The 23397-nt window shown below is 42.4% G+C and overlaps 1 pseudogene; it reads left to right on the top strand.

Moving 5' to 3' along the window:
- Positions 1 to 2921: 2921 nt before the first annotated feature.
- Positions 2922 to 18785, top strand: LOC114217692 (F-box only protein 27 pseudogene; annotated as a pseudogene).
- The last annotated feature ends 4612 nt before the right edge of the window (positions 18786 to 23397 follow it).

Here is a 23397-nt window from a genome sequence, read left to right as displayed (position 1 = left end):
TTATTTGAGACTCAGAAATGTCATGCCTGGATAATTCTGTGTAGTTCCCCAGGAGAGAGGTAGAGCTATTTCATTTAAAGATGGTTAATTATTTTCTAATTTATCTTGGGGAATCCAGCTTGTTATTAATAATACTGGAACAGCATTTTTTCATAAATAATCTTTGCAGTATTGATTACCTTCTTAGGGAGAGACACTCAGCTGCAGAATTTCTGGGTCAGAAATTTACCATTCTTCACCCCCAGGGGACTTACTGATGGAGAAGAGACCATCCTAGACACTGGCCACCCGCACTGCAGTGGGGTAATCACTCCAGAGTTACATGGAACAGGTTGGCTGTCAGGACCTATCGCACCACGTTGCATCTCCCTGTTCACTCAGCCGCTGCCTGGAGAACAAACTTCTTCAATCAAGCTTTACGTCTAGGGAGACCACATAATTTATTGTCTGAACTCGGACATATACTAAATTGCATGTCAGGATGACAGGTAAAAACTAAGACCAGCTTGGGAAAACTGGGGATGTATTGTCGCCCTAATCATGACCCACACTGTCCAGAACATCTCCCCCATAAAGCTAACTTGATTCTCTACCCTGCCTTGTCCTCACCCATATCCATATTTTTCACTGTGCCTCCCAGGTCTGCAATCAGGTGGGCTTCATACATTTATTCTCTTTGATGAATGTTTCTTCCACCTCCTAAACTCACCTGAAACCTGGTTCTCCCCGTGACTACTCTTCTTCCTTCAAATTGCTCAAGTAGTGGTTATTTTTGTTTTTATACATACACTTTGTACCTGACTCAAAATTTTCCTCTTTGCTTCTCATTGCCATTTCCAAACCATGTCTCCATCTTTCTTGGAGATGCGGGTGAGGGGTGTTGGGATTTCACCCACGCCTTTGAGGTTGAGGCTACCTGACTTGAACACTTTCCTCCTCTTTATCATCTGGTGACATCGCTGTCACTCCCCATTGTGCCTTGGGCATCAACTCCTGGCTGTCAACCTTTGTATTTGCATCAATTCCTGTCACAATAACTGGCAACTTCAACCATGACTGTTGTATATTTCATGATATTATGTAGTTATTGTCAGTTGTTTTAAATGTGATAAAGTAGTGTGGATATGTTTTTTTTTTTTTTAAAGAATCCTTATTTTTTACAGAGGCATTCTAATGTATTTACAAATATGGCATATTTGTAAATGGTATATGGATTTGCTTGGTGGTATATGGATTTGCTTCGAATGATAAAAGAATGACTGAGTTTCAATCAACCTAGAAATAAGACCCAGATTAGCACTTCTCAAACTGAAATTTACATATAAATCATCTGGAGGTCTCATCAAAATGAGTGGCAAAGCAACCTCCAGGATGGAAGAAAATATTTGCAAATCATGTATCTGAGAAGACGTTAATTCCAGAATATATAAAGAACTCCTTCAACTCAGCAACAACAAAGATAACCTAATTTAAAAATAGGCAAAGGACTTGGGGCGCCTGGTTAGCTCAGATGTTACGTGTCTGCCTTTGGCTCAGGTCATGGTGGTCCCTGGGTCCTGGGATAGAGCCCTGCATTGGGTTCCCTGCTCAGCAGGAAGCCTGCTTCTCCCTCTCCTGCTCCCCCTGCTTGTGTTCCCTCTCTTGCTGTGTCTCTCTCTGTCAAATAAATAAATAAAATCTTTAAAAAAAAATAGGCCAAAGACTTGATAGACATTTGTCCAAAGAAGATATACAAATAGCCAAAAAAGCACATATAAAGATGCTCAATATCATTAATCATTAGGAAAAAATGCACATTAAAGTACAATCAAGTCTTTACCCAGGAGGAAAACCATCAAAAACCAGAAAATAACAAGTGTTGATGTAGATGTGGAGAAATTGAAGCTTTTGTGCACTCCTGGTGGGATTGTACAATGGGGCAGCCACTGTGAAGAACACTATGGAGGTTCCTCAAAAAATTAAAAATATTTTTTACCATATGATCAGGCAATTCCATTTCTGGGTATATAGTCAAAAGAATTGAAATCAAGATCTTGAAGAGATATTTGTATATCCATGTTCTTAGCAGTATTATTTATAATAGCCAAAAAAGTCGAAGCAACCCATGTGTTCATCAACAGATGAATAGATAAACAAAATGTGGTGTATACATACAATAGAATATTATTCAGCCTTAAAAACGAAGAGCACATGGATGAAACTTGAGGACTTTATGCCAAGTGAAAGAAGCCAGTCACGAAAAGACAAACACTCCACGATTCCATTTATATGAGGTACCTAGAGTAGTCAAATTCATGGAGACAGAAAGTAGAGTGGTGGTTACCAGAGGCTGGTGGGGGGAGGAAGGGCATGGGGGATTGTTTAATGGATTAAAAAAGTTTCAGTTTTGCACAGTGAAAAGAGTTCTGGAGATTAGTTGCACAACAATGTGAAGGTACTAACGTGACTGAGTTGTACACTTAAAAATGGTTAATATGGTAAGTTGTATGTGTATTTTACCACAGTTAAAAGTAAGGGGGAAGAAATGAAAAAATAGTATGGTATAACCACTGTAGAAAACAATTAGGCACTTTCCTATAAAGTAGAACGTAGGCTTTACATAACACCCGGCAATTCCACTCCTACGGTTTTACCCAAGAGAACTGAAAACATCTCCTCAAAATGACTTGTACATGAATGTTCACAGCAGCTTCATTATAGCCCCAAACAGGAAAAGGCCCAGGTATCCACCAAGTAAATGGATCAACAGATTGTGATATTCACACAATGGAATGCTCTTTAGCAATGTAAAGGGGCAAACTATTGATACACAACAAGGATGAATTTTAAAACATTATGTTGAGTGAAAGAAGCCAGAACAAAAGAGTACTTACTCTATTCCATTTATAGGAATTTCTAGACCAGGCAAAACTACTAATCTAATGGTGGAAGCAGATCAGGCCACAAGAGGGGACAGAAATGGTCTGCAGAGGGATATGAGGAAACTGCTTAGGGTGATGGAAATGTTCTATATCTTCATCGTGTTGGTGGCCATATCTGCAGCTAGTATGGGAGGAAGCAAGCAATACTCTTTATCAAGTAAGTGAAAGCCAGTTTCCCAGATTCTGATAAAGGCCATGAGAGACATTTTCTCCCATTTTCTTTTTCTAAATGCTTGGTTTTCTGTAAGAATATTGATTTGTTCCCTGACATTTTCTGTTAGGTGATTTGAAGAACTCCCACTGACTCGATTCACAAATGCTCAACTACAGGGTTCATGTGTGGTATTCCTGGGTACTATTTACTGACATTGACCCTGCATCATGTTGTTATGGTCCAACATGATCCTTGTGTCTTTTTTGCTTTCTTCCCTTGACTTCGCTTCAGCCACTATCCTCGGATCCCTGCCTCTGTCTTCCATCCAACTTCTGAGTCTAGACTAACATAGCTAGCTCACCATCAAACCCAAGTCTGTTGAATATTCCCATTGTTTGGTTTAAAGGTCATCTTTCTGCATCTCAGAACAAATGTTAATTCATCCCTTCTGGCTCCCCACCATGATCCGTAGGGTGATTATGCCTGATATCCTCTCTCTCCCCCTTTGCACGACTCATCTTTCTGCCAGTGACTTGGCTGGAAAGATGAGGCACCGAATGTGACTTCCACAGTCACACATGTTTAATCCTTTCCTTCTTTGTGCTTTTATGGTCTCAGCTTTGCCAGCAATCTAGCGCTGAGGAGAGACCCCTTTGTCTGTGTTCACTCCTGGTGCCATAGTTGCCCATGGGGGCCATTCCACATATAGGCTATTTCTTGTCATCAAGGCTTTCATCCCTTTGTAAAAATGTATCTTATTCCATACAAAGATATTTCAGAACTTTTACACAAGTCACTGCTCCACTTATCATTTGTACCCATTATAACAACTGTACCCATTTGCCTGTCCCCTCAACCATATGGGAAAGGGAGTTTCACTGCACCCAACATTACTCTATTCATTCAGGCTCCTATCCTAAAATACCATTGACATAGTGGCCTATAAACAACAGAAATTTATTCCTCCAGTTCTGGAGGTTGGAATGTCAAGATCAGAAATTCTATTTCTCACAGTTCTAGAGGCAGGAAGTTCAAGAACAGCATAGCCCTCTGGTGAGAGCCCTCTCCTGGGTTTCAGACTGCTGACTTACCGTGAATGAGAGAGCTTTATAAGGGGACTAATCCCCTTTGTAAGAACTCCACTGTCATGGTCTGTTGACCTCTCAAAAGTCCCATCTTCTAATACCATCACATTGGGAGCAAAGGTTTCAACATATGAATTTTGGGTGGATACACACATCCAGTCCATTGCAAACACTCAGAAAGGAAATAAAGCATAGTGGTTAATATCATCGGAAGGGCGCCTGGGTGGCTCAGTCAGTTAGGTGGCTGGCCCTTGATTATGGCTCACATCATGATCTCAGGGTTCTGGGATTGAGCCCCACAATGGGATTCACACTCAGCAGGGACTCTGCTTCAGGATTCTCTCTCCCTCTTCCCCTCCCCCCACTCCTGTGCACGTGCATGTGCTGTCTCACTCTCTCTTTCTCCCTCTCAATCTCAAATAAATAAATAAATCTTAACAACAACAAAAGACAGCATGGGTAGGGAGCCAGACTATTGAGTTTAAAGGCACACGAACTTGGTTAAATTACTTAAATTTCTCCATTCACTTTCCTTGTCTATAAAATGGGAATAACAATAGTCCCTACTAATGTTGAGTTGTTGCAAGGATTAAGTGACTGGCAGATGTAAAACACATAGAATAGTGCTATACAATAGTGCTCAGTACAGGCTCCCTACACCTTAAATCTGAGCCTGTTGAGAGCTGAAAACGGCTTCTCTTGTGAATATCTTTGTGGATTAATAATGTTGAATATTCCTATGTTTTGGGTCATTTTTTTCTTTTGGGAAACGCTTGTTCAAGTCCATTGCCAAATTGTAATAGCCCATTAATATTTTCTCGTTGATATTAGAGCTCCTTATGAACTTAAGCTATTAACTGTTTCTATTATATTTTGTTTTATTATTCAAAAACATCTTTTGAGTCTATTATTTGTCCTTAATTTGTTTCTAGCATCATATATATTTTTTTCTTTTACACCTAGATAATTCTTCCCCATTATTTTATCAGCTAATGTTTCTATTTTCTGTATTTCTTCTTTCCCCCTACTCCCAATCTGAAATCTATTTTGACAACTAATAATAAAGTGTTTTGAGCTCTTTGGAGGAGAGCACTTGTCTTAGGAGTGCTCCTTATTCAGTTCAGGGGCTGCTGAATAAGTAACAATAATGTTTCTAAAAGGATAATTTGAACTACACCTGTAAGTCAAAGGAGTTTTCATCCAATCTCCTTAAAGAGAGAGGATACTACGAGAGAAATACCACTGTTGTCTGAAAAAGATGTATGTTTGAAAAGCCACATGCAGTGAATGTTAAAAAAGAAGCCTATTTCTTACAATTGAATAGAGTTTTATGTAGGCTTCTTTCAAGAAATCAACCTCCGGGAATTGTTGCTGTTGGTACTTTTGCTTCTCTTGCTGTTTGTACAGCTAAGTTGAGTGGAGCATCTTGTGCAGTCTCTAATCTCTCATTCCAAGAGAAGCTTCCTCATTATTTTTTTCCTTATTGCAGACCAGAGCCTGGAGATGGCCATGTGGCACACCATTTCCTTTAGAATCTTGCTGTAGGTTGTCTCTAGGGTATAATGAAGATCTAGAATGTTCTCATGGGCAGGACCCAGACCTGCAGCCCCCTGCCTTGAGCCCTCAGTAGCTGTCAGTGGAGTAAAAGCCATTATCCAAGAAGTCTGGAAGGAGTTCATCTCTGCTCAGGATCATTCGACTTGGGGAAGATAAACTGGAGTTAACCAAAATGGTTTTATCTGAAAATCACTTCTGTCCTAGAATTCTGCTTTAAAAATAGCAAAAACTAATGAATTATGTTTTTGTTGTGCTCTACTTTTCTTTAATTGGCTACAGAGTATTTTTGCCTCAACGTGAGCCTAGATCTTGCAACTGTGTTCTTTAGTGCTGCTTCATCTCAGTGTTTTCAGGATTCTTTTGGCCTTTGATAGGGAATCCTATTTTTTAAAGGTTCATTTTTAATTTCAGAGAGAGAGGGGGAGAGAAAACGAGCGGGGGAGGGACAGAGGGAGACGCAGACTCCCCGCTGAGTGTATAGCTGGACACCAGGCTCTATCCCAGGACCCTGGGATCATGACCTGAGCCCAAGGCAGACACTTAACCGACTGAGCCACCCAGGTGCCCCTAGGGAATCCTATTCTTAAGCTACTTTATCTTGACAGGTGTTCATTTTGCCCAAGGCTTCTTAGTGTAGGTGAATCTCAGGCAGAAACTCTGGTCTCTTCAAAGAGAAATGTTAGAATAGAATAAGAATGAGAAATGCTATCTTGCCAGAGCCTTTTTGTCATACAAGAATTCTTTTGGGTTAATATACACTGTTTGGTGACCTTGAGAGCAGAATTAGATCCCTCAGAGGTTACCTTGGTTTTCAAAGTAATGACCAGTGTGTTAAAGAAACACTTCCAAAGGACTTGTTAGTAATCTTAAAATTAAAAATCTTATTTTTCTACTTATGAGTCAAGCCAATTATAACGATCACCCCTAAGGGGGTGTAGGGGCTTGAACAGTGTTCCCCCCAGATTCATGTCCACCCAGAACCTTAGAATATGACTTTACTTGGACGTAGGGTCTTTGCAGATGAGATTTAGGTAAGGATAAAGATGAGATCGCACTGACTTAAGAAAGGCCTTAAAAACAATGACAGTGTTCACATAGAGACCAAAAAGGATACACAGAGAAGCAGGCCAAGTGAAGATGGAGGTGGAGATCAGAGTTAATGGGGCCACAAACCAAGGAGAGCTGAGAGCCACCAGAAGAGCCACGCAAGGAAGGATTCTGTCCTAGAAACTTCAGAGGGAATGTGGCCCTGCTGACACCTTTATTTCAGGCTCCTACCCTCCAGAACTGGGAGACAATACATTTCTGTTGTTTTAAACCACCTAGTTCGTGGTGATCTGTTATAGTAGCTTAGACATTGGTATGGTTTCATTTATAAACATAAACTCCCTTAAGCAATTTCAACTCAGTTTAAATAATTAATTACCTTTTTAAAACTTAGATGATCTGACAAATAATCTTTCCAAGGAACTTAAATTCTTTTAACTCTGACAAATAAAATATGTTAATATAGTATATCCTAAATCTTCTTATAAATTTGATGTCATAAGCTCAGTAAGAATTTTTCTCATTCTTGGGGCACCTGGGTGGCTCAGTCAGTTAAGCATCTGTCTTTGGTTCGGGTCATGATCCCAGGGTCCTGGGATCAAGTCCCATGTTGGGCTCCCAGCTCAGCGGGGAGCCTGCCTCTCCCTCTGCCTATCTCTCTCTCTCTCTCTGTCAAATAAATTAATAAAATCTTTAAAAAAAAGAATTTTTCTCATTCTTTTCCATTAAAATAATGAGTTCAGATCAATTATCAATTAGGATGTACATGTCTTAAATAGGAATCACAGGACTAAACTGTTTCTGTGATAGGCCATATTATTTTAAGTGTGACAAGTGTGTAAGTGCCAAGTGCTATAGGTGTTTTTCTTCAGCACAATACCCAAAAAAATATTTACACTGTGGGCTTGATTCTCTTAAACAGTTCTGGACTTAATTCTAAAATTTTCCAGAAAACAACTGGTTGAGGTGGCATGACAAGCAAAAATATTGGCCAGGACGCTGACTGGATTGGTTCTTTTTCAATCCCAACTGCTAAGCCAAGACTTTCAGTCACTGTTTCATCATGGTTTCCACATTTAGAGAAGGTGGTTGTCATTTTCCTTATGTATTAGTCAGGGTTCTCCAGAGAAACAGAATATATATATATATATACGTTTGGGGCACTATATATATCTATAGTGAGGAACTGACTCACATGATTATGGAGGCTGAGAAGTCTCCCGAGCTGCCATCTGCAAGCTGGAGACCCAGGAAAGTCAGTGATGTAATTCAGTTCAAGTCTGAAGGCCTGAATACTAAGGGAACTGATGGTGTAAATCTCAGCCCAAGGGCGGAGAAGATCCATGTCTCAGCTCAAACAATAAGAAAGAAAAGGGGTGAATTCTTCCTTCTTCTGCATTTTGTCTCTTCAGGCCCTCATTGGCTTGGCCGATGCCCACCCACACTGGGGAGGACCATCTGCTTTACTGAGTCCACCCATTCAAATGCTAATCTCGTCTGGGAGAACCTCACAGATAGACCCAGAAATAATGTTTAACCAAATATCTGGGCACCCCCACTTCTGTCAAGTTCACACATAAAGTTAACCATCGAATCTGAGTTTGCCTGATATCATGACCTCTTTCTTTCATCTACTAATAAAAAACTGCAACCTAATATCCAGGATACTACTTCACTTGATTGGATTTCACTGTGTGTGCTTAATGTAATTAAATATTTTCACAGATAGGTCTAAACACTTTGAATTTGAGAGCATTCTGCATCCTCTTCATTATTTCCTCATCTTGTAAGCTCACAACACTTACTAGATACTAAAATGACACCTAATTGGGTGCTGGATCTTCCCTCATGGCCTCATGAGCTCATGCGGTCTCAATCAACATCTAAGAACATTCTCGTGTATTTGTAATGACTGGCACTAGAAAATATTCAGAAGCAACAAACTTTAGAGGATGCTGCAGAACTGGTCTAAGGTGAAGGACTAGACAGTTGGTATCAGCATAAAAGCTGCCAGTGATAAGAAGAGGGGATAAAACCCAAGAAAATCCAGTTTGAGAATGCCATTGTGATGTGATGGGGATGGGCACAGAACTCACGCTGCATCTGAAGGCCAATAATAAGATGGAATTCACACGAACCTGAAGATTATGTTCTAGGAATCTGCGATCACTGAGATGACAGGCCAGAGCCACAATAATATAACCAGCTTTTCTCGAAATAGAGTCGGTCGGGTCGTGTGATGAATTTGATGCATTGAATGTACGATTGCATTGTCATGTGCCCAGACACTTCCTCTCTGCCTCCACTATCATCTTGGGATACAGAGGGAGTGACATTATATTAATGACCCCCATTTTGTGGCTTTTTCACTCACCTGGCCACTCACCACCTCACCCTCTCCTCACTCTCCTCACTCACAGCCTCCACCCTTCTCACACAATTTTGCCTAGCATGGAAGCAGGACTGCTGCTCTTGTTTTGGCTCCGACATCCTCACTGAAGGTGGCTGCCCAGTCCCCAGATGGCATTCACTTCACTCATGCCCTGATGAAGACATGCCTTTCCTCTGAGAAAGTTCCTTGGGTTTTCTTTTCAGTTATCACTCTGTCTGTGTCCATGCAGAAATGAGTATGCCTCTCTGCCCAGTGCAGGGCTCCATTTTATCATCTGAGCTCCCTTGCAGTGTGGTTTATGACACACACCTCTTAAAATCTCTGTGGGAAATCATTCCCCTTAGCAGTATTCTACAGGGGATCTGATGTATTCCTGGAACTGGTACGGAGAACTATGATCCTGTTGTCCTGTCTCCTTGGGTCTTCTGTTTCTTATCTAAGCAACTCTGCCCCATATGTCAATGTCACATTGTCACAGACAAAGCCTGTGGACACGACTCAGTTTGTCTCAGTCAGAGCCATCTAAGCTCTGGTGATGTGGATTTAGGGAAGTATTTTTAAAATATGTGATTATCCAATGAATACTAATGTTAGTGGATGAAAGTTTAAAGAGAAACTGGATATTGGGACGCCTGGGTGGCTCAGTCTGTTAAGTCTCTGCCTTCAGCTCAGGTCATGATCCCGGGGTCCTGGAATCGAGTTCCACATTAGTAACATTATAGTAGAGAGACCTGGCAGATAGCACCTTAACTAAGTGATCAAGGTAACATCACCAGCAATAACATATATCAACATGCTATACCCTCCAATATGATGCAATGAGAAAGGTGTGTCACCAACTTGGTATTCCAAGTATATATATTCCATATATACACCAACTTTGGTACTTCCCCAAAATGGATGACTTCAATCTCATCATGAGAAAATATCAGACCAACTCAAATGGAGGGAAATTCTATTAGTAACTGATTAGTACTCTTCAAAAATGTCAAGGTCATGAAAAGCAAGGGAAGACCAAGGAATTGTCACAGATTGAAGGAGACCGAGGAGACATGACGATTAAGTGCAAGGTGGAATCCTGGAATGGATCCCGGGACAGTAAAGGAACGTTGGTGGAAAAACTGATGAAATCCAAATGGGAACTGGAGTTTAGTTAATAGTCTTGCGCCAAAGTTAATTTCCTGGTTTTGATTCATGTCCCACTGTTACTGACATGAGAGTCTGCATTGTGTGAGTGGAAGTCTGGGTCCTTGCATTCCCCAGGAGAAGATTAACGGGAGGATCTGCACTCAAATAAAGGTAGCCAGAAGGAAAGTAGCAAGTACCCAGCAGTTCATTAAAATGGTAATACAAAAAAATAAATAGGGGCGCCTGGGTGGCTCAGCCGTTAAGTGTCTGCCTTCAGCTCAGGGCATGATCCCAGGGTCCTGGGATCGAGCCCCGCATCGGGCTCCCTGCTCGGCGGGAAGCCTGCTTCTCCCTCGCCCACTCCCCCTGCTTGTGTTCCTGCTCTCGCTAATTCTCTCTTTGTCAAATAAATAAATAAAAATCTTTAAAACCAACCAACCAAACAAACAAATAAAATGGTAATACACTCTCAAGCTGGGAGAGCGGGCTGATTCCTCAGAGTGGAAGCTAGCCCTAGGTTGTTTTGGGATTGGATATTTGTTGCATCTCTCTGGGCTGGGAAGATCTGCTGACTTACCACTTAGGGTCTAGTGATTTCTAATGGAAGCTCCTTCTGGATCTTTTGGGAAACTCCTCCCATAGGTTGGGAAGGGGAGTTTTTGACCTTAGGAAATTTGAACAAGAAAAAGTCAAGGCGGCTTTTCTCCATGGGGGTGGAGCTTTATAACCACAATGCAAATGGATTTAATTAGTCTAGGGGTTACCCTGGGGCAGAGGTGAGCTAGGAGAGCACCTGCTTTGCACCTGTGGCTCTTGATCTGGTAGGCCTAAGGTCTTGGAGGCCGCAAGGTCAGGATGTTGTGCCCCCCCCCCCCCCGCGGCTTCTAACGTGTAACCTCTTTATCACCGTCCTTGCCTCCAGCTCATGCCTCTAGCATACCCCTTCAAGGACTTAGGACTCTGCCTCGGGGCATTCCTTCCACTGCTCCTGCCTAGTTTCTACCTTACACCATCATTATGTGAGCTGTTAGCAATAGAGAAAGCGAGGTGGAGGGCATCTGGAAAGTCTCTGTACCATTTTTTTTTTTTTTTTGGCAATTCTTCTACAGTTCTATAATGATTTCAAAAATAAAATGTTAAGAAAATCTGTGATTACAATAGCAAATTAGAAATTAAAAATGATACATTCTTGCTGCTGTGTTTGAATATAAGTAGAAATGTATTATGATTTGTTTTCTTGAATAGCATAGCGGTTCTCAATAGTGTGTCTCAGAACCACCCAGAGGTCTTGTTTAAACACAGATGACTGGGGCGGCACCCAGAGGTTCTGATCCAGTACATGGGGGGGGGGGGAGGACCTGAAAAATTCGCATTTTTTTTAGAAGATTTTATTTATTTAAGAGAAAGTGAGAGAGCACGAGTGAGCGCAAGCTGGGGGAGGCGCAGAGGGAGAAGCAGACTTTGCGCTGAGCAGGGAGCCCGATGCGGGGCTCGAGCCCAGGACCCCAGGATCATGACCTGAGCAGAAGGTAGACACTTAACCCACTGAGCCACCCAGGCACCCCTCCAAAAGTGCATTTCTAATGAGATTCGAGGTGCTGTTGCTGTGCAGGGAGCCACAATTTGGGAATCACTGGAATAGCAGTAACTATCTGTATCAAGTGAATAAATATGGGTGTGACAAAGTCTCAGAACTGTCCATTCCTTCAGACCCTTCCCAGGCAGCTGAGTTATTGACTGGATGAGGCAGCAGGGTAGCACCTAGATCCACAGTCTCCAACACACATAGCCCTGAACTGCGGGGTTTGACCAGTGGAAGCTGCCTGAGAGAACAGAGACACCCTGACAAAGTCTTAATTTCTTTAAAAGGAAAGCATCACATGAATTTAAGAACTGGAGGCAAATATGCATTATTCTAGAACCTGGCTAAAAAAAAACAAAAACGGCCGTGTATGTTTTATTAAGCAAAATCGCCATATGATTTTCTGTGCTCTGAAGCTATACAGGCAAATTTTTTTTTTTTTAGGATTTCTATTTTGATGCTGGAAGACATGCTAACTCTGTGGATTTATACCTCTAGAGGAGATATTTGCATTTTGAACTTTGACAAGAGCAGTTAGCAGTAAACCAAGGCCTTTGACATTTAAAAAAAATTTGTTTTAAGATTTTATTTATTTGAGAGAGAAAGAGAGAGAGCACGTGTACACGCACAAGCTGATGGGAGGAGCAAAGGGAGAGGGAGAAGCAGACTCTCCTCGGAGCAGGGGGCCAGATGCGGGGCTCGATCCCAGGACCCTGAGATGGTGATCTGGGCCAAAGGCAGACGCTCAACTGACTGAGCCACCCAGGCGCCCTGGCCTTTGACATTTTAAAATAACAAATAAACATTAAATTTTTCCTTTCAACTTAAAAAGACAAATCCCCTTACAGAAAGCTAGAAAGATATAGGAAGTGTAATACTTTCTTCACTCTGATGCAATCTTGACTTCTTTTTATTTTTTGTGACTTTCTAGTGATTAGGGCTCCCATACACCATTTAGCTAAAAATACAGTTCATGCAGTTTTAAACTCTATTTTTCCCAATTAATTCAAATCACAAATTATGTTTCTATATAGTCTTTATATTATCATTTTATGGTAGTATTTCTATGTAGTCTTCTATTATCCTTTTTAACGAATGCATAAATTTCAAATGATTGTGTCCTATTTTAATTAGCCATTTCCCTACTTTGAAAACTTTCCCTGCTTCCATCTTTTAAAATCACAAAAACACAGCAAAATGATGTGTTTTTTTTTAATTTTACTTTATTATGTTATGTTAGTCACTATACATCATTAGTTTTTGATGTAGTGTTCCATGATTCATTGTTTGCGTATAACACCCAGTGCTCCACGCAGTACGTGCCCTCTTTAATACCCATCACCAGGCTAACCCATCCCCCCGCCCCCTCCCCTCTAGAACCCTCAGTTTGTCTCTCAGAGTCCATCGTCTCTCATGGTTCGTCTCCCCCTCCGATTTCCGCCCCCCTTCATTCTTCCCCTCCTGCTATCTTCTTCCTTTTTTTTTTTTTTTAACATATCATGTATTATTTGTTTCAGAGGTACAGGTCTGTGATTCATCAGTCTTACACAATTCACAGTTCTCTCCATAGCACACACCCTCCCCAATGTCCATCACCCAGCCACCCCATCCCTCCCACCCCCCACCACTCCAGCAACCCTCAGTTTGTTTCCTGAGATTAAGAATTCCTCATATCAGTGAGATCATATGATACTTGTCTTTCTCTGATTGACTTACTTTGCTTAGCATAATACCCTCTAGTTCCATCCATGTCATTGCAAATGGCAAGATTTTGGGTTTTTTTGATGGCTGCATAATATTCCATTGTATATATATATCTATACCACATTTTCTTTATCCATTCATCTGTAGATGGACATCTTGGCTCTTTCCATAGTTTGGCTATTGTGGACATCAGCAAAGTGATGTTAATTGTAATCTAACACTGCACATTTCTTTGGAGAGGTAGACTCTGTCATTGCAATTAACAGCACTTGAGTGGGTCCAGTAAGCTTGGTTGACGAGAGCACAGAGCTGAAGATATAAAGGTGTTAGTTAGCTCTAACAAGGAGAAAACTGTCTCCCCTGTGGCAAGATTAGAACTCCTGAGTCACTCAACAGGTTACAACCCATGCATGTCATTGGGTCCCCAGGTGGAGGTGTACCCATCCATCATTGCTACAGCAGAAAACTCAAATGTATTGGTTGGCATCTCTCTGCCAACATGAAATTCATTTTCCTACAGAGAACATTTTTTACGGTAAAATCTGAAAATGGCTCAAACTTCATTCAGGCATCAGTCTTGTAGGAGATGCCTCTTTTGGATCCGCCCTTCCCCATAGAAGTGTTCAAAGAATCATCTACAAGCTCAGTGTCTGAAGTGAATCACCGGTAGCACTTTCCTTCAGGGAGCTTAGATTGGTTTGAAATTACATACTCACTAGTGAGATTATGTGATTACCATTTTAAACTCCCTCTGCTTCAGTTTTGTCATCTTTAAAATGGAGATAATAGTACCTATTTGATAGAATTAATTAGTTAATATAAGAAAATGCTTAGAGCCAGCCTCAAACTGGCAAACACCATATAAATGTTGGCTGTGACTGCTTCTTTAGGGCTGTTAGCAGGGAGCATATCATTTTTGTGCACCAGTATATCTCCGGTGCCAAATTACGGTGCCTGGCAAATAGTGGTGCTCAATAAATGTTTGAGAGTAACTTAATAGCAACTGAATGAATGCATGGAGCGATTGACAACAGGCTCGCATCTTGCCTTCTTGCCTTGCTTAGTTCTTGTTTCCCCAGACTCTGTAATTTAGGAATTAGGAGCCACTGGATGCTTGTGTTCATAACCCAAACACAAGAAGAGCTCAGCACATTCTAGAGGGAGACAGCAAAGTCTTGTAACAACCAAAGCTTAGATGATGGAAGTTTATTTCCACATTAGCTGTTTTCATCTATGAAAAGTGCTTAGAACATTATTTTTGGAGTGTTAGACATTGAAAAGTTTGACTGTGAATCCATAATTTTTCCAGTTATGCTCTTCAAAATTTCCTTTACTCTAGCAACCGAAGAATAAAAATAAAACCAGAAATATATCAATATGTGCATAGGAAACTCTCCACATTTGGGAAGTTTCCAGTCAAGAATTCAATTAATTTGCAACAATAACTTATGATTCCATTCGCAATGTTCCCTTTCTGATTCTCCTAAATTGCACGCATACTTGCAAGGTGAGGAAGGAGAGGTTGGTAGAATTGAGCTTACACCCTGATCAATAGTCCTAGTTCTGCTGGTTGGGATGCAAACACTAGGTCCAAAAGCCCAGCACGTACAACCTGGTGCTGTTACTTGGTGTGTTTTTCCAGAGTAGCAATAGTAGGCATTAGGTTCCACAACCAGCCCAAGGAATCCCATTAATCTCTCTATCGATGAAGGGTAATTCAGTTGAAATAGTACTAGATGATCCAGCCACCATTTGTAAGGATCTTTATATGGGATATTTTTAGACTCACCACTTAGGGAGCCAGAAATACATCTTTCTTAAAAGTGAAATTAGGGACCACACCTCTCTCCACCCTCCACTTGCTGTCTTTGAAAGTAATGATGCTTCCAGCCTCTTCCTTAGCAGGAAGTAGCTCCTCTTGAGAATGAGAATGAGAATCAGGGGGAAACAAGGAGTCTTGAAGGCAAAAACCATCTGCAGGGTAACCTCTGAACTTACCTGGCTTTTTTTGAGGCTCCTGGGGCTTAACCTATGGCATGCTGCAAACTCTGCTGTTATAATCCATATTTCCAGCTAGATCATGAGCTTCTTATTATGCAATGAGTTCCTAGAAGATTGATCCTTGATAAAGCCTTTATTATGACAGCCTAACTGATGTGGGAAACAAAGGCAGAAGAAAAATCATTAAATTTCCTTACCATCTATAGCCCATTGACCAGCCTTGAAACTGGCAGAGTGACATTCTTCTCAGGGACTCAGCGGCTGCCTCCTCGCTGTTAATACTTTGCTAAGGGCAAAAGGCAATCTTAGCCTGACCCTCAGGACCCTGTAAGTCTACTTTAACATACAAAAATTCCTTTGGAAACTTCCTTTATCTCTACTCCCCAAGATATGTGTTGGCAAACATCCCCCAAGCTGATATATACATCTGAAGGGTCTCATGCCTGAGGGTTTACTAAACAATAATAAATGACCTTTCCCAACAAGAGCTAGCCCCCTCAGGATCCTGGAAACCTTGTTTCCAGAATACCTGGGAGGCTTACACTATCCCTAACCCCCTTCCAACTTGGAAGTCTCTAATGGGCCCCTCCTCACGTCCCCGTCGCAGCTCTTTCTGCCCACGGGTCCTGTCCCCATGCCTTAATAAAACCACCTTTTTGCACCAAAGACGTCTCAAGAACGCTTTCTTGGCCATCAGCTTCGAACCCTAACGTCTTTCCTACATCAGTTCACCCAGGCTAACACAGTGAAACATGGCCAGTATATCTTCCTATAAGATTTATTGCTTGTTGTCTTTCCTTACAGGATCTGGATGGAAATAGATGCCCTATTTTAACTGTTCGCAATGAAATTCACAACATGCATCAAAAAATCTGAGTTCTTACTTGAGTGACAGGAGAGGTAGGGGAGAAACTATCAAATTATACAGTTCTCCTTGAAACAGATAAGAAATGGTTAGAAACTGGAGGGAGTTCAACAATTATACAGCCTCTAGTATGTGTCAGACAATGTAGTTATAATGTAGGAAAAATGTTAGGGTTCGAAGCCAACGGCCAAGAACAAATTCTTGGGACGTCTTTGGTGCAAAAAGGTGGTTTTATTAAAGCCCGGGGACAGGACCTGTGGCCAGAAAGAGGTGCACTGGGGACGTGAGGAGGGGCCCATTATAGACTTCCAAGTTGGAAGGGGGTTAGGGATAGTGTAAGCCTCCCAGGTATTCTGGAAACGAGGTTTCCAGGATCCTGAGGGGGCTCGCTATTGCTGGGAAAGGTCATTTATTATTGTTTAGTAAACCCTCAAGCATGAGACCCTTCAGATGTATATTGGCGAGTCAGATGCTTGGGAGATGTTTGCCAACACATATCTTGGGGAGTAGGGATAAAGGAAGTTTCCAAAGGAATTTTTGTATGTTAAAGTAGACTCACAGGGTCCTGGGGGTCAGGCTAAGATTGCCTTTTGCCCTTAGCAAAGTATTAACAGCGAGGAGGCAGCCGCTGAGTCCCTGAGAAGAATGTCACTCTGCCAGTTTCAAGGCTGGTCAATGGGCTATAGATGGTAAGGAAATTTAATGATTTTTCTTCTGCCTTTCTTTCCCACATCATGAACCTTGGCCTCATAAGGGGAGGCCCAGGCAAACTAACCAAGAGAGATTCCCCAGCCTGTGGTTGATTGTCCCATAGACCAACCAGTCAGGTGATTCCCACTGGTGGACATCTGTTGGGTTTCCAGTACCTTAACATCAAGCTGTGCACTTTCTCCCTTGTTCATCTGATATTCTTCTGTCTTTTCAGTTCCTACCCCAACTCTTACCTCTTTGTTGGAGCTATCATGACAGGAACTCAGTTTCTTGGAGAACAAAACGCCTTGACCAAGACAATGGCGTTAGGTCTTTAAGGACAAGAGAAACCTATCTTCTGCTTTTCGGAGGAAAACCCCACAAGCCTTTACAGGAACTGAGGAGGAGAGCAGGGCTCTGAGGTCTGTAGATACATTCATGAAATAAGATGTAGTGGGTCGGGGGGCCGGGGTGGGTCGGGGGGCGCTGGGCAGCCAGAGGGCAGAGAGGGCAGAGACCGGCTGCCCAGAGGGAGGATGGCGTGGGGGGTGGGAATGCTGGCTGTTAAAAGGGGAGGGGCTGGCCAGTAAAAGTGTGGAGGGGGCGAGGGGGACACAAGGGGACCGGAGAGAGCCCCTGGCTCTGATCCAAGTCACTGCCAGGCCTGGCGCGGGCTGGGGGAGGGGGGGTGCATGGGTGCTTCGGCCTCGCCGCGCCGGAGCCCGAACCCGAGGAGGCGCAGGGCCTGAGCCGACTGCCACCGGAGCTGCTCCTGGTGGCGCTGAGCCACGTGCCCCCGCGCGCGCTGATGGGGTGCTGCCGCCGGTGTGCCAGGGCTGACGTGCCCTGGTGGACCGCCCAGCCCTGTGGCTGCTCATCCTGGCCCGGGACCACGGTGCCCTGCTGCCGCTCGCCCCCAGCTGCCCGCCCCCCGCCCGCAACGGCAGGCCCTGTCTCCTGGGCCGCTTTAGCGAGCGCCGCCCCATCGGACGCCACCTCCTCCGCAACCCCTGCGGCCTTCCTGGCCTCCCGCAATGGATGGTGCGGCAGGGTGCGGACGTCTGGGCAGTGGAGGTAAACAGGTCAACTGTGCCCCGGGGCCCCCTCGCAGACCTGCTTCGTGTCTTCCTTCAGCTGGTGTCACAAAAAGCCGTGTTGGACCTGGAGGAGGAGGGTTTGTGGCCAGAGCTGCTAGATAGTGGCAAGACTGAGATTTCTGTCTCTGATTGGTGGGGAGCCCGACACGACAGTGGCTATATGTACCGACTCCTTGTCCAACTTCTAGATGCCAACCGGACTTCCCTGGATAAATTCCCTGCTATGCCGGTTCCCATCCAACAGTGGAACAACAATGTCTGCTTTCAGGTCACCCACGTGTTCTCCAACATCAAGATGGGCGTCCTCTTTGTGTCTTTCAAACACTGGGGCCAGGACACGCAGTTCTGGGCTGGTTGCTATGGAGCCCGTGTGACCAACTCCAGTGTGGTCCTGTGGGTCTGGTTCTCTTTGTCGAGGGCTGTCCTTGCACTACAACCTGACTGGTGCCTTCCAGGACTGGGGACTACTGGCCAGGACTTCTCACTAACCAAGGGCACGAGCTTCCCTGGCATCCTGGGTACTCCAGGATCCCTTCGAGGGTTCTGCCGGGCCCCCTCTTGAGGTTCTAGAAACTACTAGAAGAAAGTTCTTTTTTCAGAGCTACCTCCTGCTGTTATAGGGATATACCTCCCCCTGGAGGCCCTCTAATTCAGCCCCAGGCCCCTCTGCCGTGTCTCCTCTCCTTTCTGCTTTCAGGGGACTTTATCAGTTCCTTTAGAGAAGGCAGTTCATCTCTGAAGTAGAATCTCATCCTTATGGCTGGGAAAATTCCAACTACCTTGGGTGGCAGACTTAACCCCCTGCCGCCCCACAGCTTCAAGGCTGGGACCAGGTCTCACAGCTGAAAGTCAACCAGCTCAAAAAATGTATGGAGATCCTCAAGGACCCCTGTGATTGTATGGTGTATAAAATTATTTTTTATTTTTAAATTTTCCACAAACATCGAGAGAATAATGTATCAGCAACAACTATCTGCCAATCATATGTAATAAATTTATTATTTTGCAAAAAAAAAAAAGAAAAGATACGGTGGGGAGTACTGGGGAAAAGAAGTCCCAATTTGTGTAAATACTTCATAGTTTAACAACCAATTTACAAAATTCCTGTAAATTTAACAACAGATTCTTGCAAGCAAGTCATCATAACGCTTGGCTCTAGTGAACCACTGATGGAGTAGGGGTTGGGGAGGGAAAAAAAACAACTTCAAGGGTTTATTTCCCTTCACTCTCTTCTCTTCTCATTTTGATCGGAGTGGTGAGTGGGATCTCATTTGGAGGGGACTGAGTTTCTGAACTACTGATGGAGGGAAGCAGCATCCTGTCAGTTGAGAAGTTGAGTAGGTGCTCATTCACAAGTAAAGATTAGTGGTGTAGGGAGCAGATATGGAGATGGCTTTCATTTTATTCTTGGTAGAATCACTTGAGAAATAAAAATGGTGTCCCAGGGGCCTTCTACTTAAATATATTTGAAGCGGAGAGCTAGGTTCTTGTTTCAAGGAGTCGAAGAATGAATCTTGTGGGCAAAGGAGAGTAAAGCGATAGAAGTTTATTAAGTGAAGATAATAGAAGCTTATTAAGTGAAGATACAGAAAAAGCTCTCAAGAGGGAGAGGGGGCCCGACAGCGGTGCCAAGGAGGGCCATTAGTGTTGGTCTTTTATAGAAAGCTAACCAGGGGAACTTAAATCCTTTTAATTGATATCACCATTGAGCAAGGACTAGTGATAACACCTTCAATGGCTTACTTCCTTTGTTGGGTCTGGTTATTCTTTGTTGGTCACAGGTGATTATCATAAAAAAAGACACCCACCCCACATGCTTAGGGCAGGGTGGTGCAGTTTGTTCCCTTTTCTCTGGTTTCCCCAGACCTCCACAGTTTTGGGATTTCTGTGAGCCTGATCACGTAGCCCTCATCTGTCTCTCCCTACCTAGCCCTGCCTGTCCCTTACTCATATCTACCCCCTTCACCCCATACATTTTACCCTCTAGAAGCTTCACTGGATTGATAATTTCGACTTGAAATGTGTAAGGAAGCTAGCAGTTAGAATAATTCTAGAGATGCATTGTGTTCTGCAGTTTAGGACATGTCACCCCAAAATATGCCAGTTTGGTATATTGATTACTTTGAGCTGAAAGTACTTGAAAAACAGCAAATCCAGGGAAAGGCTTTCTCCGAACACTCTTTAGCGCCTTAAAGATAGGTCCTACAAAAGGAACTCAATTGTCATGAATCTTCTTTCTGGGAATTTCATTAACCAGGGAAGATTGACTTTTATCACAGGAAAAGACTAGAAGTAGGCACCAACCCACATAAACTTTGTCACAAACTGTCCTATCTCCCATCTAATCCTCTAAGAGCCACTTCATCTTTCCTGAAAATCATTTTCTCTCTTTTAAGTGGCCTATCCTCCTCCCAGTAAGACAGTATACGTATGTGCTTTCAAATATCACCTTTCTTTGGGATATTCACTTTTCCCCCCCGACGATGCCTTCATACACATAACACTGACACTTAATAAATTTGTAAACCGTATCCCCTATTAACCTATTTTCAGTTAATTTCATAGACCCAACTATTGGATTTAGGAGTGTAGAGGGAAAGTCTTTCCTCTCCTACCGTTCTATAGCAATGATTTTCCTTCACTCACACTTTGTGGGAATAGAATTCCCTGGAAGTGTATAACATGGGAGCCCTGTGGGTAAACAATATAGAAGAATTAAACCTATTGGTTATATACACCTTGATATCACACATTTGATCAATTTTCTCATCTTGATGATGTTAACCTGTGTGGAATGAAGTTTTTTGTTTGTTGTTTTTTAAGATTTTATTTATTTATTTGAGAGAGAGAGACACACCACGAGTGGGGGGAGGGGCAAAGGGAGAGGGAGAGAGGGAGTCTCAAGCAGACTCCCTGCTGAGTGTGGAACCTGACTGCGGGGCTCCATCTCACAACACTGAGATCATGGCCTGAGCCAAAATCAAGGGTCTGATGCTTAACTGACTGAGCCATCCAGGTGCCCCTGGAATGAAATTTTGACCAGTGGACTAGGTAGTTGGTTTTCAGAGGGGATGTGAAGAACACCAGCATACATCAATTTTCTTTGTCTTGACTCCCATTTAAAAAAAAACATTTTAAATGAACTTTTTTTTTTTAGTTGTATGTCTCTTTAATCTTTTGTAACATTTAAATGAGCTTTTAATTTTAGAACAGGTTTAGATTTACAAAAAGTTATGAAGTTTGTACAGAGAGTTTCCATATATCTTATACCCATATTCCACAGTTCACTTGTCATAATTGGCGAACCAATGTTAATATATTATTATTAACTAAAGTCCGTACTTTCTTTAGATTTCTTTAGTTTTTCCCTAATGTCTTTTCTGTTCCAAGATCCCATCCAGAAGATCACACTCAGTCATCATGTCTCCCAAAACTTCTCAAGTTTTCCTAGTTTCTGATGACCTTGACAGCTTTGAGGAGTAATCAGGACTTTGTAGAATGTCCCTCAATTGAGATTTGTCTGTGCTTTTGTCGTGATTAGACTGGAGTTATGTGCTTCTGAGGTAAAGACCACAGAGGCGAAGTGCCGTTTTCATCATATCATATCCAGGTACATATTATGAACATAATTTATCACTGGTGATGTCAACCGTGATCACCTGGCTGAGAAAATATTTTTCAGGTTTCTCCACTGTAAAGCTGATCTTTATTTTGACCTGCATCTTTTATTCTGGGGAGCTCTGAATGCAAGGGATACCATAGGTTTACTGGATGCTCAATGGTTTAACCTCTGTATTGAAGCTACTTCACTCTGGATATGGTTCTTAAGCCTGGCCAACCATAAAAGTCACATTGATGTTTTAAAAATGTAGTTTCCTCGGTCCCAACCCTTATAGATTCTGATTCATTTGGATAGGGAGGTCCTGGCAGGAACCTATACTTTTAACAAGCACAGGTTATTCTAATCCAGTGCTTTCTAGACTATATACAGCTTGAGAAAACAGACCTAAACTATAAAGGGAAAACAGGAGAAATTCTGGATCACCCAGAGGTTGCCATTTCCATTTCCATGATGCTAGAGTAGAGGAAAATTTCTTTCTGAGTTGTCCTTTTTGGCATTATTTCAGGGCCTAACATGTATTTAGTATCTAACCCAATGCTTTCCCCCCTTTAAAAGCACTTTCATACCTCTCACTGGATAGGCAGGGACACTTTCCAATGTGCTATGATAGCATTTTGTTAAAACCAACATCTCGTGTTAATGCAACTATTTGTGGGCTTACATGACAAAAACAGATGAAGAAATATATCCTATATTGCAGTGGGAAGGAAAATATTATTATTTTAAAAACCCTCAATTGACTAGCCACATTTTTATTTTGTAGGGATAGCAGAATTCACGGAAAATGTTATGCTTTTGTTTAGAAAAACTACTTAGCGAGCCTTTTGGTCACAAAACCAGTCTGGATTAGAGAGGAAGTAACAAAGGGCACTCAGCTACTCTTCATGGCCAACTAAAATGGTGTCTTCCCTGGGGATGGAGAGAATGACTTAACATGGCGACTATTATGCGGGTTTCCTTTGACCAGACTCCAGAAGGAGTTGGTTTCAGATCCCTAGAACTTGGAGAAGATAGGGGAAAATGGGCTGAAGTGACATCATGGAGATGCTTAGAGGAGAGAGTGAGCAAGAGACTCCCTGGGGCAGCAAATGAGGGATCAACTTTAGAAGCAGCGCTGTCCGGTTCTGCCTGTTGCAAATTACTCTCTTTTGAACTGATAAAAGATACTCTGAGGCATATTAAAAATTTTAAGAGGTTTTTTTTTTTTTTTTTTTAGCAAAAACTGATTCAAATTGGGTAACATCCAATCTAGCAGATAGAAAAAAATCTCCAAGGAGCTGTACAAAATGAGAGACTTTTATAGGCAGAAGGGAGTAAGAACAGAAAATTATTCTAAGCAAAAACACCTACATTGGTTATTTCAAGGTTACTTTTCTTTAGAGGATAACAGGAATCTATCAGGCAGATTCCTGGTTGATTGGTTTAAGATTCCATTTCTGGGAGAGCTGAAACTGAAATTAAGTCAAGCCTCAATTTGGTGATGTGAGCCTTAGCATAAGTGACTCCCATTTTGGGTCTCTTGTCTTGTTCTTAGCAACCCTAATCCTCAGAC

The sequence above is a fragment of the Eumetopias jubatus genome, unplaced genomic scaffold, assembly GCF_037043125.1.
Source record: "Eumetopias jubatus isolate StellerSeaLion01/CBP00866 unplaced genomic scaffold, mEumJub1_p1.0 scaffold_1, whole genome shotgun sequence".
NCBI lineage: Eukaryota > Metazoa > Chordata > Mammalia > Carnivora > Otariidae > Eumetopias > Eumetopias jubatus.
The sequence above is the reverse complement of the archived record's forward strand: the minus strand, read 5'-3'. Positions and strand labels throughout refer to the sequence as shown.